This window comes from Equus caballus, chromosome 6 (assembly GCF_041296265.1).
Source record: "Equus caballus isolate H_3958 breed thoroughbred chromosome 6, TB-T2T, whole genome shotgun sequence".
Lineage (NCBI taxonomy): Eukaryota > Metazoa > Chordata > Mammalia > Perissodactyla > Equidae > Equus > Equus caballus.
Genome location: NC_091689.1, coordinates 38,503,122 through 38,517,274, shown reverse-complemented (window position 1 = coordinate 38,517,274; position 14,153 = coordinate 38,503,122). Strand labels below are relative to the sequence as shown.

Genomic DNA, 14,153 nt, shown 5'->3' with positions numbered 1-14,153 from the left:
TTCAGGCAAACCAAATTCCTGTCAATTCTCCCATACACTATGCTGTTTTTGCCTACAGGGCCATTGCTCATGCAATTTCCTCTCCCAGGAACACGCTCCACACCTTATTTCCCTATATAACTCCTACTCCTTCTAAAAGACCCCAATTGGGCAAAACTTCCTCCAGAGAGCCCTTCCCACCCAAAGGATGCCAGGTGCTTCTCCTCAAAACATCCCACCTTGTATTAGAATTTTCTGTGACTTTCACAAGACCAGGGGCTCTCTGAGGGCTGCATCAGATTGAAATATTGGTATAATCCTTGTGATCAGCATGCTTGCCCTCAAAGCAGAATTGCACACCTCGGCTTTCCACCTGCCCAGTAAGAATAGGTCAGTTGAGGTGTGGGGCTGGAGAGCTCCTCTGGGGAAGGAAGAGGGGCCCCCTAGGCCTGTGGTGGCTTCTGGTTGCTCAAGCAATGAGGAAGTAGGCAGGAACATGCTGCCCGGCTCAGGAGCTGTGGAAAGGGCTGTCGTCTGGGAGAGACAGAGACCCCACAAAGTGGGTGAAGCCCCACAGGCTCATCTGCATTCCAACAGTGGCTGTCCCAGGACAACCATTCACAGGTGAGCCATAAATGTGAGTGACAGAAGGAGGGATTGTGTGAGTAGAGGGATGTTCGAGCCTGTGAGTGAGATGAACCCAAGAGAGACAGTGTGCTTGAAGAAGAGAGAGACGCAACAAAGAGATAGGTAGAGGCACAGATAGAGGGGATACCTGGATGGACAGAGGAAGAGCAGACAAATGGAGGGTCACAGGGAAAGCAGGAAGAACAAAGACAAGGAAGAGAAGTTGGAGAGATGGGAGGAAAGAGGATGGAAGGAGAGAAGAAGGACAAACAGGCGAACAGGCAGGAGGACAGTTGGACAGATTGATATCTGGACAGATGCTCGGGTGGATAGATGGAAGGAAGGAAGGAAAGAATGGAGGGAGCGAGGAAGGGAGGAACGAAGGATAGAAGGAAGAAAGGAAGGAAGGAGTCTGAGAGGAGGGAGAACTGGTAACGTCACCTGCCCAAGTTCAGAGGGTGCTTTAAAGGGAGGGTAAGTCTGAGAATACAGGACCCCTAACTCCCAGGCTTGTGTCCACCTCTCACAGTGCTACCTGTTATTACTCGTAGAGATGAGCATATGGATGTAAAAGAAACCTTGAGCCCTACCCTCACAATACACAAAACTCAATTCCTGGACACTTTGACCTAAAGGGGAAAGGTAAAATAATGAAACTTCTAGAAGACAACATAAGAAAACATCCTCGGGACCACAGGGTAGAATAAACTTCTCAAAGAAGACATGCACACGCACACACACACACACACACACACACTCCATAAAAGAAATATCAGTAAACTGGGATTCATTAAAATTTAGGCTTTCGGTTCATCATCGGACACATTACAAGAGGGAATTTGCAAGTCACAGGATGCGAAGAGATTGTCCCAGTTCCAATATTCAACAAAGGATTCACGTGCAGAACACAGAAAATCTTCAGCATATTTATTAGATAAAATGCAGTGAAAGAGATACATATTCATGCTGGTTATTTTAATGAGCCACATTTATTTTACAAGGACAGTGAACAAAGCAATCTGAAAATCAGGGAGTGAAAAACGAACAGTAGATAAACAGAATCCCAGGAGGGTTTGGAAAAAGCAATAGAAGCCCCTTACATAACAGTTCATTGGCCTTAGAAAAGGAAAGTACTACTGGATTCTGTTAGGAAGTCAGAAAGATTGAAATATCTAGTGGCTTCAGTGGAAAAATAAGACAGGAAAAAATAACTATGATAGTTATTTGATTTTCCTCCAAATGACTTTATCCCTTAGAGAGCAAGGCACTTTCCTTTTCAATCATCAACACATCAAAGTTTAATTTCCCTCCATTTAGCCTTTTTCGTGGCCATAGGTTAGAAGCAGCAAAGGGGCTTAGCAGGCTGAACCAGTTTGCAGACATACTCTCTCCTGTTCCACACTGGCTCACACACGTGCAAAGTGGGCGCTTCTCACAGGGGAAAAGCCTGCAGGGCTGAGGGGCAGCCACCCCTTGGACCCTGTTTGTTTGCACCATTGGAAATTTCTCCTGAGTCCCTACTCAAAAAGGAAGTGGGTGGGGGGTAGAATAAGAAGGCCATATATTTGAAGGAAATAGAAGAAAATATTTCATTGAGAGTAATAAATATTGCTTTTCAGAAGTCATGTGTATGTTGAAAGTCTACGTCTTAAGGTACCACAATGAAACAATGTACACCTCATCTTCTCCCTCTTTTATCTGAGCATAAAGTTAAAATCCATGAAATTCCTAAGCTTAAAAAAACACACAAAAATCACAAGGAAAGTTTTGGAGGTCATGGATGTGTTCAGCACTTGGTTGTGGTGACGATATGATGGGTGTATGCATATGTCCAAACTAATCAATACACATATAGAAAACGTGTGCATTTTTTGTCTATTACTCATACCTCAACAGAGATAAAAATTAAAATAAATTCCTGTTTACTTTTTGAGGATGTATAAAAATCAAAATTTCTAATAAAATTCAGATTGTTAATTTCTGAACGTAAATAGCATTCCTGCTTTGATGGGTGACCCCACAACTCTCAAAAAAAATCAAGAGCAGTTGCTACTGTCAAGCTCAGTGGAAGTTATTTTCAACACCTCACCCCCTTCTTTACACCTCATTATTTAAAAACCAAGGAAATAGTCTTCAGCTTTTAAAATGAAGGAGTAAATGAGTCAGCTTGACATTATACTTTATTCAAGATTTAATGTTAAGTAAAGGAAATAACTGAGCATGGGCAGAATCCCTTCCATAACTCATCTTTTCTCCTATGCTGATAATAAAAATGACACTCTACTGAAACATAGTTTGCATGATATATTCTCAAGTAAATATACTTCACTGCTGGAGATTTGATTTCTTTTTTCTTTTTTTAATCAATAATTTACACAAAAAAATCAATTTAGGAGATAAAAAGTATTGCTATTTAGAATTACTTCCTGATTGTAAATTACTAGAAGTGTAACATGAAGTCAACGCTAAGGACGTTTTAAGTCCTTTAATTCATTTTGCCAAATTTCTTTTTTAGAAAATAATGTTAATATAGGACTTTAAGTTTGAGAAACCTGTTTCATGACACCCTAATCTGTTGAAGGATAATTTTGAGATTCTTATTCAATTTCTTCCTATTCATCTATAAAACTTATTTGGCGTCTTTCATCTTTTTAACATTTTCATCTTTTTAACTTTCGAAGGTTTAACTTTCCAAGAGACGATTTTTTAATGACGAGCTAACTGATGAATTTGTGCACCGACTGTTATTTTGAGACTGAATATACAAATGGACAAAGGCCAGATCACATATGACAGTATAACTCTGACCCCCAACGTGGGGAGCAAACATCCCAAGAAGCCAAGTCACAGCCCCTGCAGCATTCAGCACAGAACAGTCAGCACTTGGTCAGTAACTGCCAGTTTCCAAAACTCTCGTTCTGCTTTCAACACAGGACCGCCAGAGAAAGCCACATATGCTCCCTAAACCATCGCATAGGATGCCTGCCTTCTACTTAGTGACCTCCAGCTTCCCCATGTTAACAACTTCCAATCAGGCCACCCCTCCCCCACTCCCCTGACCTCTGCCACCCTCTCCCCTCCCTTTCCCTTCTCTCCTCTTCTTGTACATGCAACAATACTCTCCTGTTGCATTACAGTCTCTGCAATATTTTTAACGTGTGATGGAGTAGTTCCTCCCTCATAGTTCTTCCTGGTCCATATTTTCCTAGCTTAGCTTATGCGTTTATTTTTTCCATGTAGGATCATTTATCTAACTCAACAGAAAAGCTTGTTAAAATTTTTATTGGCATTATATTCAATTTATAAAGTAATGGGACTGACCATTTAATGAAACTTCCTAACTTAGAACATAGACTGACTTTCCATTTGCCAACTATTTTTAATTGAAATTTATAGTGAGATCATTGTAGATTCCACACTGTTGTAAGGAATAACTCCAAAAGTTTACCCAGTTCCTTACAATGATAACATTCTGCAAAACTATAGGACGATACCACAGCCAGCTTGTTGGCATTGATACAATCCACTATCTTATTCAGATTTCTCCAGTTTTACTTGTACTAATTTGCTCCTGTGTATTTAGTTCTGTACAATTTTATCAGATGTGCAAGTTTGTGTATCCATCACATCTAAAATAATGACTAGTTTTATCACCACAAGGTATTCTTGTATTGCCTGTTAAAAAATAAACGGATGTTACTTTTTAGAGCAATTTTACGTTTACAGCAAAATTTAATGAAATATACAGTGTTCTCATGTAGTCCCTGCCCCCACATATGCATAACCTTTCTGTTGTCAATACCCCTCATCAGAGTAGTATACTTTTCACAATTGATGAACATACATAGGCACACCATTATCACTCAATGTCCATAATTTACATTAAGGTTCACTCTTGGTGTCAGAGATCACTAGGGTATAACTCTGTGGCCCATTTCTGGATTCTCTACTCTATTCCATTGATTTATGTAGCTGTCCTACAATGAAAATGATGATGCAGTGATTACACTATCTACAAGGCAATACTAAATATTGTTAAAGTGTTTACTGCCTCATTATTATTCCTGTCATGATTGTTTTAGCTACTCTCAGCTATGTGCCTTTCTATATAAATTTTAGAAAAAGGTGTCTCTGTCTACAAACTGTGGTGGAATTTTTATTAGAATAAGATTAGACATTTAGATTAATTTGGGGATAATTGAGACCTGTACTCATTATTCTATCCAGTAACATGGTGAGGACTGCAGAATTCTCAGCACATAACAACTCCTTCCAAACCCCCACACCAGGAGGAGACTCAACCAAACTGGCGTGGCTTCTAGCAGCATAAGGCTGTGTAACCGGAATATCTCCAGCCCACCATTAAAATACCTTCCTGAGAGCTCAAAGCTGACAGAAAAATTTGCTATTTATTTTAGTCAACACCCAATTATAGGCCTCTGATCCCCCTTCTTAGAGTATTTACTAAAGAGGGCTTACAACTGTCGATATGTATCTCTCACAATTCTCTAAAGGACCCAAGAGCCACTCCTTTGAAATACGATCATTAAGACAGATAGAGACACTTTCTTTCAACTTCTGAGTGAGGATAGAATCCTAACTTTGATAACTGCAAAGTAACAAACACAGTGGGTCTAATCACAGTTACACTGACCAACCTTTGTACTTTTTCACTTCTTTGACTCTACTGAGCCCCTGAACCCTCCTCCTTCATTCCCTCTTTAAAATTCTAAATTCACCTCTGTACAAATCTGAGCGCATCTCAGCTTCTGTGAGCCGTTACTGAATAAAATCTGCTTTCACCACTTTAACTAATTTCTGCTGCATTTGTCTTTGACAATAGTAAGTCTCTCAATTTATTTGCATCTTCTTTAATTACCCTAATCGGTATTTTATAATTTTCAGTATCAGATCCTGTACACATGTTCTTGAATATATGCCTGAATATTTCATGTTCTTCGGAGTGGTTTCAAATAATACAGCATTTTCAAGTTTATCATCTGCAGGTTCATCATTTGTTGTAGAAATAAAATTGTATTTTGTGTGTTGATCTTGTACTTGGTGAACTTTTTGTACTCATGTATTAGTTCTGATTTTTTTTTTTTGTAGATTCCCAGAGTTTTTTTTACACAGACAACAATGAAACTAGGAATGGTTATATTTTTTCCTTTCTAAACTCTATGGCTTTTATTTCCTTTACTTCTGTTATTGCCAGAAGCTTCAGTATTTTGTTGAATAAGAATAGTGAAAGTGGTATTGCTTTCCTTGTTCCTTATTATGGGGAGAATCATTTAGTCTTCCCCTGTTAAGCATGATGTCAACTGTGCATTTTCTGTAGATGACCTTCAACAAGTGAAAGTAGTTTCCATCTATTTCAAACTTGCTAGAAAATTTTATGACAAACAGGAGTTGGATTTTATCAAATGTTTTCTCTACATCTCTTGCTTATTAACAAGTCTTGCCCTTAAATAGACAGCTAGTTATTTCTCTGGCAAAAATTGGTTTATCTGGGATTAGCAAAGAATAGCCATTTGGAGTGTGCAACCATGGCAAGCCATGCAGGAGCACCCAGCAAGGAATAGAGGAGAAGCTCTTTTATCTCAGAGTGGGGAAAACTGTGGGGGCTATTGGACACAGTCTTGAGGGCAGTGGCTTTTCATCGGCAGAGTTGTGACAATCTGTCCTTGGCTTAGTTTCTGACTGGTCAGGAAGAGAAAGTCTTTATTCTTCCTGTTGCACTGCGCTTTTGATGTAGGGCATGAGAACGCTCTCTATTAGCCTTCCAACACTATTTCAACTACGTTTCGGTTTATTGACTTTCACATATCCCCATTTTGATTGCGATCTTTCTCTGAAAGCACTGTTGATCTGCAGTCAGATTTTTCCACTTTCAGTAGCCTCTCATCCCTCGATGCCAGGAAGGACCTTCTCTGGGAGTCATGTCCCAGGTTGGAGGAAAAACACACAGATTGGAAACCTATTGCGGCCACATTTGAGGAACACGGAGTGAGAGGAGGGAGAACTCTCTGGCACTTTTTACCTGAAGTTTGCATGTTATCAAGATCATAGGCATTGGAGATGATCTGAAGTGTCATGTCATCCTCAAAGGTTTGGCAGACAAACTTCCAAGAGACCTGGTCCAGACACCTTGGAAACCTTCGCATCAGATACTGTCTGCTTCCATTTGGAGAAATCTTTATTTTTAAGTCACCAAATGATGTCCAGTTCCCCTCAGGGTTTGTGCTTTCTTCAGGTGTGTTGCATGAATCCAAGTCTTGAGTTTTGTGGCAAAAAGCTTGGCTAGCAGCACGCAATCGAGGAAAGTACTATCATCTTGGTTGAGTTTTGTTAGTTTGAAATTTTTGGTAAATTGTTCCTTGTTTTCAAGTTGTTAAATTTATGAGAATGGAGCTGTTTATGTTATTTTCAATGGCTGAAGAACCTGCAGTGATCTATCCCTCTAGTGTGTCTCAGGCCTTTGAGGGTGAAGAGGCTTCCCCAAAACTTCTTGAGGCAGAACCCTGTTTGCTGTTGGCCCCTAACATCTTGAGTGCATCTGGGTTGGGGAGGAGACAGAGACTTCCAAGAACAAGTTGGTTCTTCTTGAAGGAATGCTGAAGATCCCCAAAGTATGGTACTTTGACATACAAATTATTTTGAGCCAAAAGCAATCGAGAGCCAGCAGATGCAGGAAAAACTCTTGATCTCCACCTTGACTGCTTTAAATGAAGGATAGACTTCCTCTTTGGAAAGGAAATTTATGTTTATAAAGGAAATTTCCATTAGTAAAAGCATCTGCACCAGAAAGAGAATGACTCTTAGAGACTTTGTTTTTGAGGAAGATTAGCACTGAGCTAACATTCCCCACCAACCCTCCTCTTTTTGCTTAAAAAGATTGGCCCTGAGCTAACATCCATGCTCATCCTCCTCTACTTTATACGTGGGATGCCTGCCACAGCATGGCTCGATAAGTGTTGTGTAGGTCCGCACCTGGGATCTGAACTGGTGAACCCCAGGCCATCAAAGAAGAATGTGTGAATTTAACCCGTGTGCCACCAGGCCAGCCCCTAGAGATTTTTTTCTTTGAGGAAGATTAGCCCTGAGCTAACTGCTGCCAATCCTCCTCTTTTTGCTGAGGAAGACTGGCCCTGAGCTAGCATCCACGCCCATCTTCCTCTGCTTTATATGTGGGACACCTGCCACAGCATGGCGTGCCAAGTAGTGCCCTGTCTGCACCTGGGATCAGAACTGGGGAACCCCATGCCACCGAAGTGGAACGTGACACTTAACCAGTGAACCACCAGGCCAACCCCTAGAGAATTTTTTTAACTGAGAGATTTTTCTGCACAACAAGGCAAGTTTTATTTATTATACATTTTCTCCCCTCATCTTCCCATAATTTTTCTTCAGCCACTTCCTGCTGCTGTTCACCCAGATGGCTTCCTGCTTCCAAGCTCCCCCATGTGCACCCAGTGTGGACTGGACTTGCAACTGGCAGCTGGTGTGGAGATGCCTGCTCGAGGGCTGCAGAGCACCATCCTAAGTCTCATCCCCAGCATGACCTACCTGGCCAGCAATACTCAGGATCTGCCACCACTGCACAGGATTGGGGCAGCTGCACTGATGATTCAGATTGTGGGCAGTACCCAGCCCAATTCCCACTCACTTTTGTTGACCACACGCCTGTGCTGTTTGCAGATGGTACGGATTTAAAAGATAAGTCATATCCTGTCATTAAAGTGGAACTGTTGGGCTGCCTTGAGGAATTTTTCAACACTTGTAAAACTAAAGAGAAGCTAGGAGAATTATCAGAAGAGTTCTACAAAAATGAACTACTATTGATTGAAATGTTGAATATACATGTCCCTGCAGTTGCTAAATTGAGATGTCTTTTAGACAGTTCTCCTAGGGAAGATTTACTAGACATTCTGACATCACTTATCCAAACAAGCAACAAAAATGCTCCAAATTCTAGATACTGTGACTCTGGAGGAACTGTCCAAGATGATGATACCACTGCTGGTGAAACAAATGCAAGAATTGAAATTGCTTTAAAAAAACAGAAAACTTGGGGCCAGCCTGGTGGCACAGTGGTTAGGTTTGCATGTTCTCCTTCAGTGGCCCAAGGTTCACCAGTTCAGATCCTGGGTGCAGACCTACGCACCACTCATCAAGCCATGCTGTGGCAGGAGTCCCACATATAAATTAGAGGAAGATGGGCATGGATGTTAGCACAAGGCCAGTCATCCTCAGCGAAAAGAGGAGGATTGGTGGCAGATGTTAATGAGGGCTAATCTTCCTAAAAATATAATAATAATAATAATAAAACAGAAAAAGCGAGAAGGATGATAATAAATGCATTATATGAATATGCCTCAATATGATTTCACACATCCTAGGTACTTTATTTTTTTTTTATTTTTTGAGGAAGATTAGTCATGAGCTAACATCTGCTACCAATCGTCCTCTTTTTGCTGAGGAAGACTGGCCCTGAGCCAACCTTCGTGCCCATCTTCCTCCACTTTATATGTGGGATGCCTACCACAACACGGCTTGCCAAGCGATGCCCAGGATCCGAACCTGCAAACCCTGTGCTGCTGAAGCGGAACGTGGGCACTTAACTGCTACACCACCGGGCTGGCCCGCATCCTGGGTACTTTAAAAGATGAACATGAGGAAGAAGATAATTATGATATTGTCATGCTAGAAAAAAGGTGAGCATCCAATATGTCAGAAGAAGCCCATTAGGTCTGTGTCAAAAAGAGAAAAAGACTAAAAAGATGCTGCAAGCAATGCCAGAATATGTTCAGATAAGAAATTATTTAGAATTTATGGTGGAACTTTCTGGAACAAAAGTACAACTGACAATCCAGACATTCAAGAAGCCTAAATTCTTCTGAATAACAAGCATTTTGCCTTGAAAAATTGAAGGACAGAATTTTGGAATATTAGGCTGTCAAACAGCTGAAAATCAATCTGAAGGGCCCATTCTTTGCTTTGCTGACCCTCCTAGAGTTGGCAAAACAATGTGGGAAAGTCTGTGGCCAAGACTCTAGATCGAAATTTCCACAAGATTGTATTTGGATGAGAACGTGAATAGTCTGACATTTGAGGACACAGGCACACCTATGTTGGCAGTACACCTGGTCATACAATCAATGACTTGAAGACCATTGAGGTTAACAATCTGGTGTTTCTATTAGATGAGGTTGAAAAATTAGAAAAAATTGTGTCCAAGTGATTCTGCAGCAGCTCTGCTTGAGGTAGTGGATCATGAACAAAACCATAGCTTCACAAATCATTCTCTAAATGTGGGCTTTAACCTCTCCCAAGTTATTTTAATAACTATCGCCAATACGACTGCTACTACTCCACCTGTTCTCTTGGACAGATGAGGACATTCAGGTGCCAGGGTATACACAAGAGAAGATAGATTTCCAGCCAGCAATTGATCCCAAAGCAACTGGAACAACATGGGCTGAGTCCTCAGCAGATTCAGATCTCTCAGGTTACTCCTCTTCATATCTTCACCAGGTGTACCAGAGAGGCAGGGGGTCATTCTCTGGATAGCTGGTTTGGGGCCATTTGCCCAGCTGTTGCTGTGAAGGTGGGAAAAGAACAATATAAGGAAGTCAAGTTGGACCATTTTGATGTGAATGAGAAAGAAATTTACAGAGAAAACATCTTAGAAGACACAAAATCTGAATCTATCAATGACAGCAGTTACTTGGCCCTACCACCTGAAACGCCAATTTTGATTGATTTCTATGCTCCAAAAGACATCTTTGGGCTCCAGATATATAAAATGGGCATTTGAGTCAACCAGGAATGGCAATAAGTTTGGCTTGGACTCCCTTAGGTGGAGAAGTCATATTTGGGGAGGCAAGTTGAATGGATGGTGAAGGTCATTTAACTCTAACTGCTCAGCTAGGGGATATCATGAGAAGAGTCTGCCCATCTTGCTATTAGCAGGCTCTGCAGCAATGCCAAGAAATACCATCTGCCCTGTGCTTCTGGAAGTTTTTATCTTAACAACACAGACATCCATGTGCATTTTCCAGCTGGAGCTGTCACAAAAGATAGACCCCCTGCTGGAGTTATCACAGTGACTTGTCTTGCCTCACCTTTTAGTGGGCTGCTTTTACATTCAAATGTAGTTATGACTGGAGAAATTTCAGAGGGGTCTTGATCTTCCAGTGAATTAAGGAAAAAGTGCTGGCAGCACACAGAGCAGGATAGAAGTGAATCATCATTTCTCAGAGGAATGAAAAAGACCTTGAAGAAATCCCAGGTGACATACGATAGCATTGAAGTTTTGTCACAGCAAACTGCCTGGATGAAGCTTTTGATGCTGTCTTTACTGTCAAGACCTACCTGCTCTCTTAAATAGTGTTTTGTAGGCCCAAATCTCAACTTTACAGAATTTTCAGTTATGACGTGCCAACAGCACTGACAAAATTGATTTTATTCACAGCAGTAGGGGTAAGTAAACTGTCTCTAATTTGTGAACACAATCACAAGAATGATTATGAACCTCACTCAAGTGGCAGTTAGTGTTTATTAGAGAAACATTAATTTAATAAATTGGTAAAAATTGAAAAAAATCTGAATCATCTGGCTACCTTCTTGAGTCTTATATTTTATGAAATTCAAGCCATAGTTAAATTACTGTGTAATCAATTTATTTTCTTTTGTTAATTTGTCTCACGCAAACTTAATCTTCAGAGCAGCCACAGAACCTAAAAACCTAGGAGGAAGTCATTTTGTCTCCTCCAGTGGGCAAAGTCCCTCTTGCTGCTGCCCAGCAGGCTTGGTACCTCCAGGGGAAGGAGGAAAGTCTCATGGGTGACAGGGAAGGAGAATCTTCTCTTTGTTTCCTTTGTTAGTGACACTTTCCAAAGACCCCCTTGGGAGTGTTGCTGTGCTAATTTGGAACAATTCCTAAGACTCATTGCATCTGGAGGGGGACAAGCCTACCTGGGCTGAGTTCTGTTGGCAGATCAGGATCTGAGATTACTGAATCTGGGCCTCCTTCTAAAGTTGGGGGATAAGACACCCTGTCACTGTGTTGTTCCTCCAGTCCTGAAGTCCCAAGTCAGTTTGCCTTCTTCTTACCACCTTTCAGAGTTCTCACTAAATTTCTTCTTTTATGATTGTCCAGGTTTTATGGTTGAACTTAGCAGAGAGGACCATCTTGTCTCTGTGTTTGTTATGCATTTATAGGTTATTTTGTACTTTTCTGCATAGAGGTCCAGGTCATTTCTTGGTAACCTTTTTTAGTTTATCTTTCCTTATTTCTATTGTAAATCAAGTCTACTCATCTATTATATGCTGTGGCTACTGTTTGCTACATGAAAGCTACTGACTTTTGCACGTTAGTTTGACATCCTGCTACGTCATTGGATATTTTACCTGTTGGCATTAGTTTTCACATTGATTCTCTGTGATTTGCCATGTTTAATATCACATCATTTTTAAATGGAGCACATATAGGAGAGTTCGCCAGCCAAGGGGAAGCAGGCCTGTCATAAGGAGTCACATACAGTTCACACCTTCCTCTGTTTCCTTCACTTGTCCTCTGTGGTGTTTTTACACCCTTCAAGAGAAGGCTGAGCAGTTGCTGCGTACAATTCATTCTTTCATGGAAGAGGGGCACAGTCAATTACTTCTTGAGCCAGGAGGGCCACGTTTGTATGGAAAAGGGAGAGCCCTCCACTAAGTCCCTGGGGGATGGGAGGGAAGGGGTCTGGCAAGGGGTGGCCCAGAAGATTGTGCAGGTGGCTATGGTTGCTGACTGAATACTGTGCTTATAGCGAGTTTGAACCAGACTGGAACAGCTGGCTTGCAAAGATCCAACAACAGGAAAATCCCCCCACCTATGTATCACCTTTCTCCCCCACTTCCCATTATGCCTTAGTTGATTTCATAGCCAGATTATAAGGAAGACAGAGTTGTAGTCTGCAGAATGGACTTTGAAGCAGTGTCTCCTGCTTGTTATCATACTATCTTTGTCCTGTGATGTGAGAGAGGCCAGGACAACCAGATGTTAAGCTGCTACGTGAGGTCAGAGAGCCTGTGTGGGGGGTTAGGGTCTGCCTTCTCCACTGTCTCTGTTTGGGTGTGTTTCTGAGACTAGTTTTTAAGTTGATTATGGGAGAGAAGCTTATATAAGATGCTTACCACCCTGCATTCACCCTCCCCTCAAAACTTGAGGGAATCTTTGGTTCTTCAGAGAAGCTTTGAGGAAGAGTGAAACAAGACCATAGACAAGATTTGCATTTGGAGCTGTGCTGGAGTATACACTGAATAGTTTCCAGGTTTGTGGTGAGTTCTCCTTCCTTAGCATAGGAAAGAACTTGTCTAGTGTCCCGGCATATTTGGGGCCGTTATCACCAGCTTCCCCTGGTGAGCGATCAGAGAGACCTTCTCCTTATGACCCAGACATTCCCAGCTCTGAACTGTTTCTACAGTAGGCCCCAAAGCAGCAAATTGTTGACATTGCAGAATTTCTGCATTCCACAGTTTCCCTGTCTGCACGTCTACCTTGTACTGGGGGCTGTGATCTTTTCCAACCTGTCAAAGGATGCTTTCCTTGGTGTAAGTCCATTCAGCTGCTATAACAAAAATTCGCAGACTGGGTGGCTTAAATAACAAAAATTTACTTCTCACGGTTTTGGGTGCTAAAACTACAAGATCAGGTCCTGCAGATCTGATGTCTGGTGAGGGTTCATCGATGACCATAGTCTTGTGTCCTCACATGGTGGAAGGGGTAAGGGAGCTTTCTGGCATCTCATTTACAACAACATTAATCCCTTTTAAGAGTTGCCTCCTTATGACATAATCATCTACAAAAGTGCCTAGTGTCTCCCAATAGCATTATATTGGCAGCTAAGATTTCAACATATTCATTTGAGGGGATACAGATATCCAGTCCACAGCATTTAGTTCAACCAAAGGGCTCAGATTTGGGCAGAATCTCCACATGTGAATGGAGTACATTAGCAGGTATTCACACGTGCATGCATGATCGCCCCTCTTTTTGCCACAAAAATAATTTCATCTGTGGCATTTTCCTTTAATAGTCTTCATTTTTTCCCAGCATGGAAGAACTGTCATTCTAAACCTAAAGAAGGAACTTCCACCCCAGAGTGAACCTCACAAGGCAGTATGCCAGAGTGTGACCAGTGAGAAGAGGGGCATGAATGAGCCCAAACTACCAAGTTGAATTAAAATCCCTACAGAGAAGACTGGTTCAGAAGTCGGGGCTTAGTAACACAATTGGACTCCATTTCCTGTCTCACCCCCTCCCCACCACCATCTCTTTTTCAGGTCATGGTGTCTGTCCCAGGTAGGCCGAGTGATGTTTATGATGGGCTTCATGGTGCTGGCAGAGAGCTGAAGATGAGGAGGTTTTCCCTCAATATGTAAGTGCATATTAACATAATTATTGCAATCAGCAGCAATAACAACTATGACAACATATTCAAAGTCAAAACACAAAAGACATAACGGAAGAAAATATATACAACATATGTGATGGAAAAAGG

General features: G+C 41.5%; 1 pseudogene; it reads left to right on the top strand.

Moving 5' to 3' along the window:
• The first annotated feature begins 310 nt into the window (after positions 1 to 310).
• On the top strand, positions 311 to 11,006 carry LOC138924539 (lon protease homolog 2, peroxisomal-like; annotated as a pseudogene).
• The last annotated feature ends 3,147 nt before the right edge of the window (positions 11,007 to 14,153 follow it).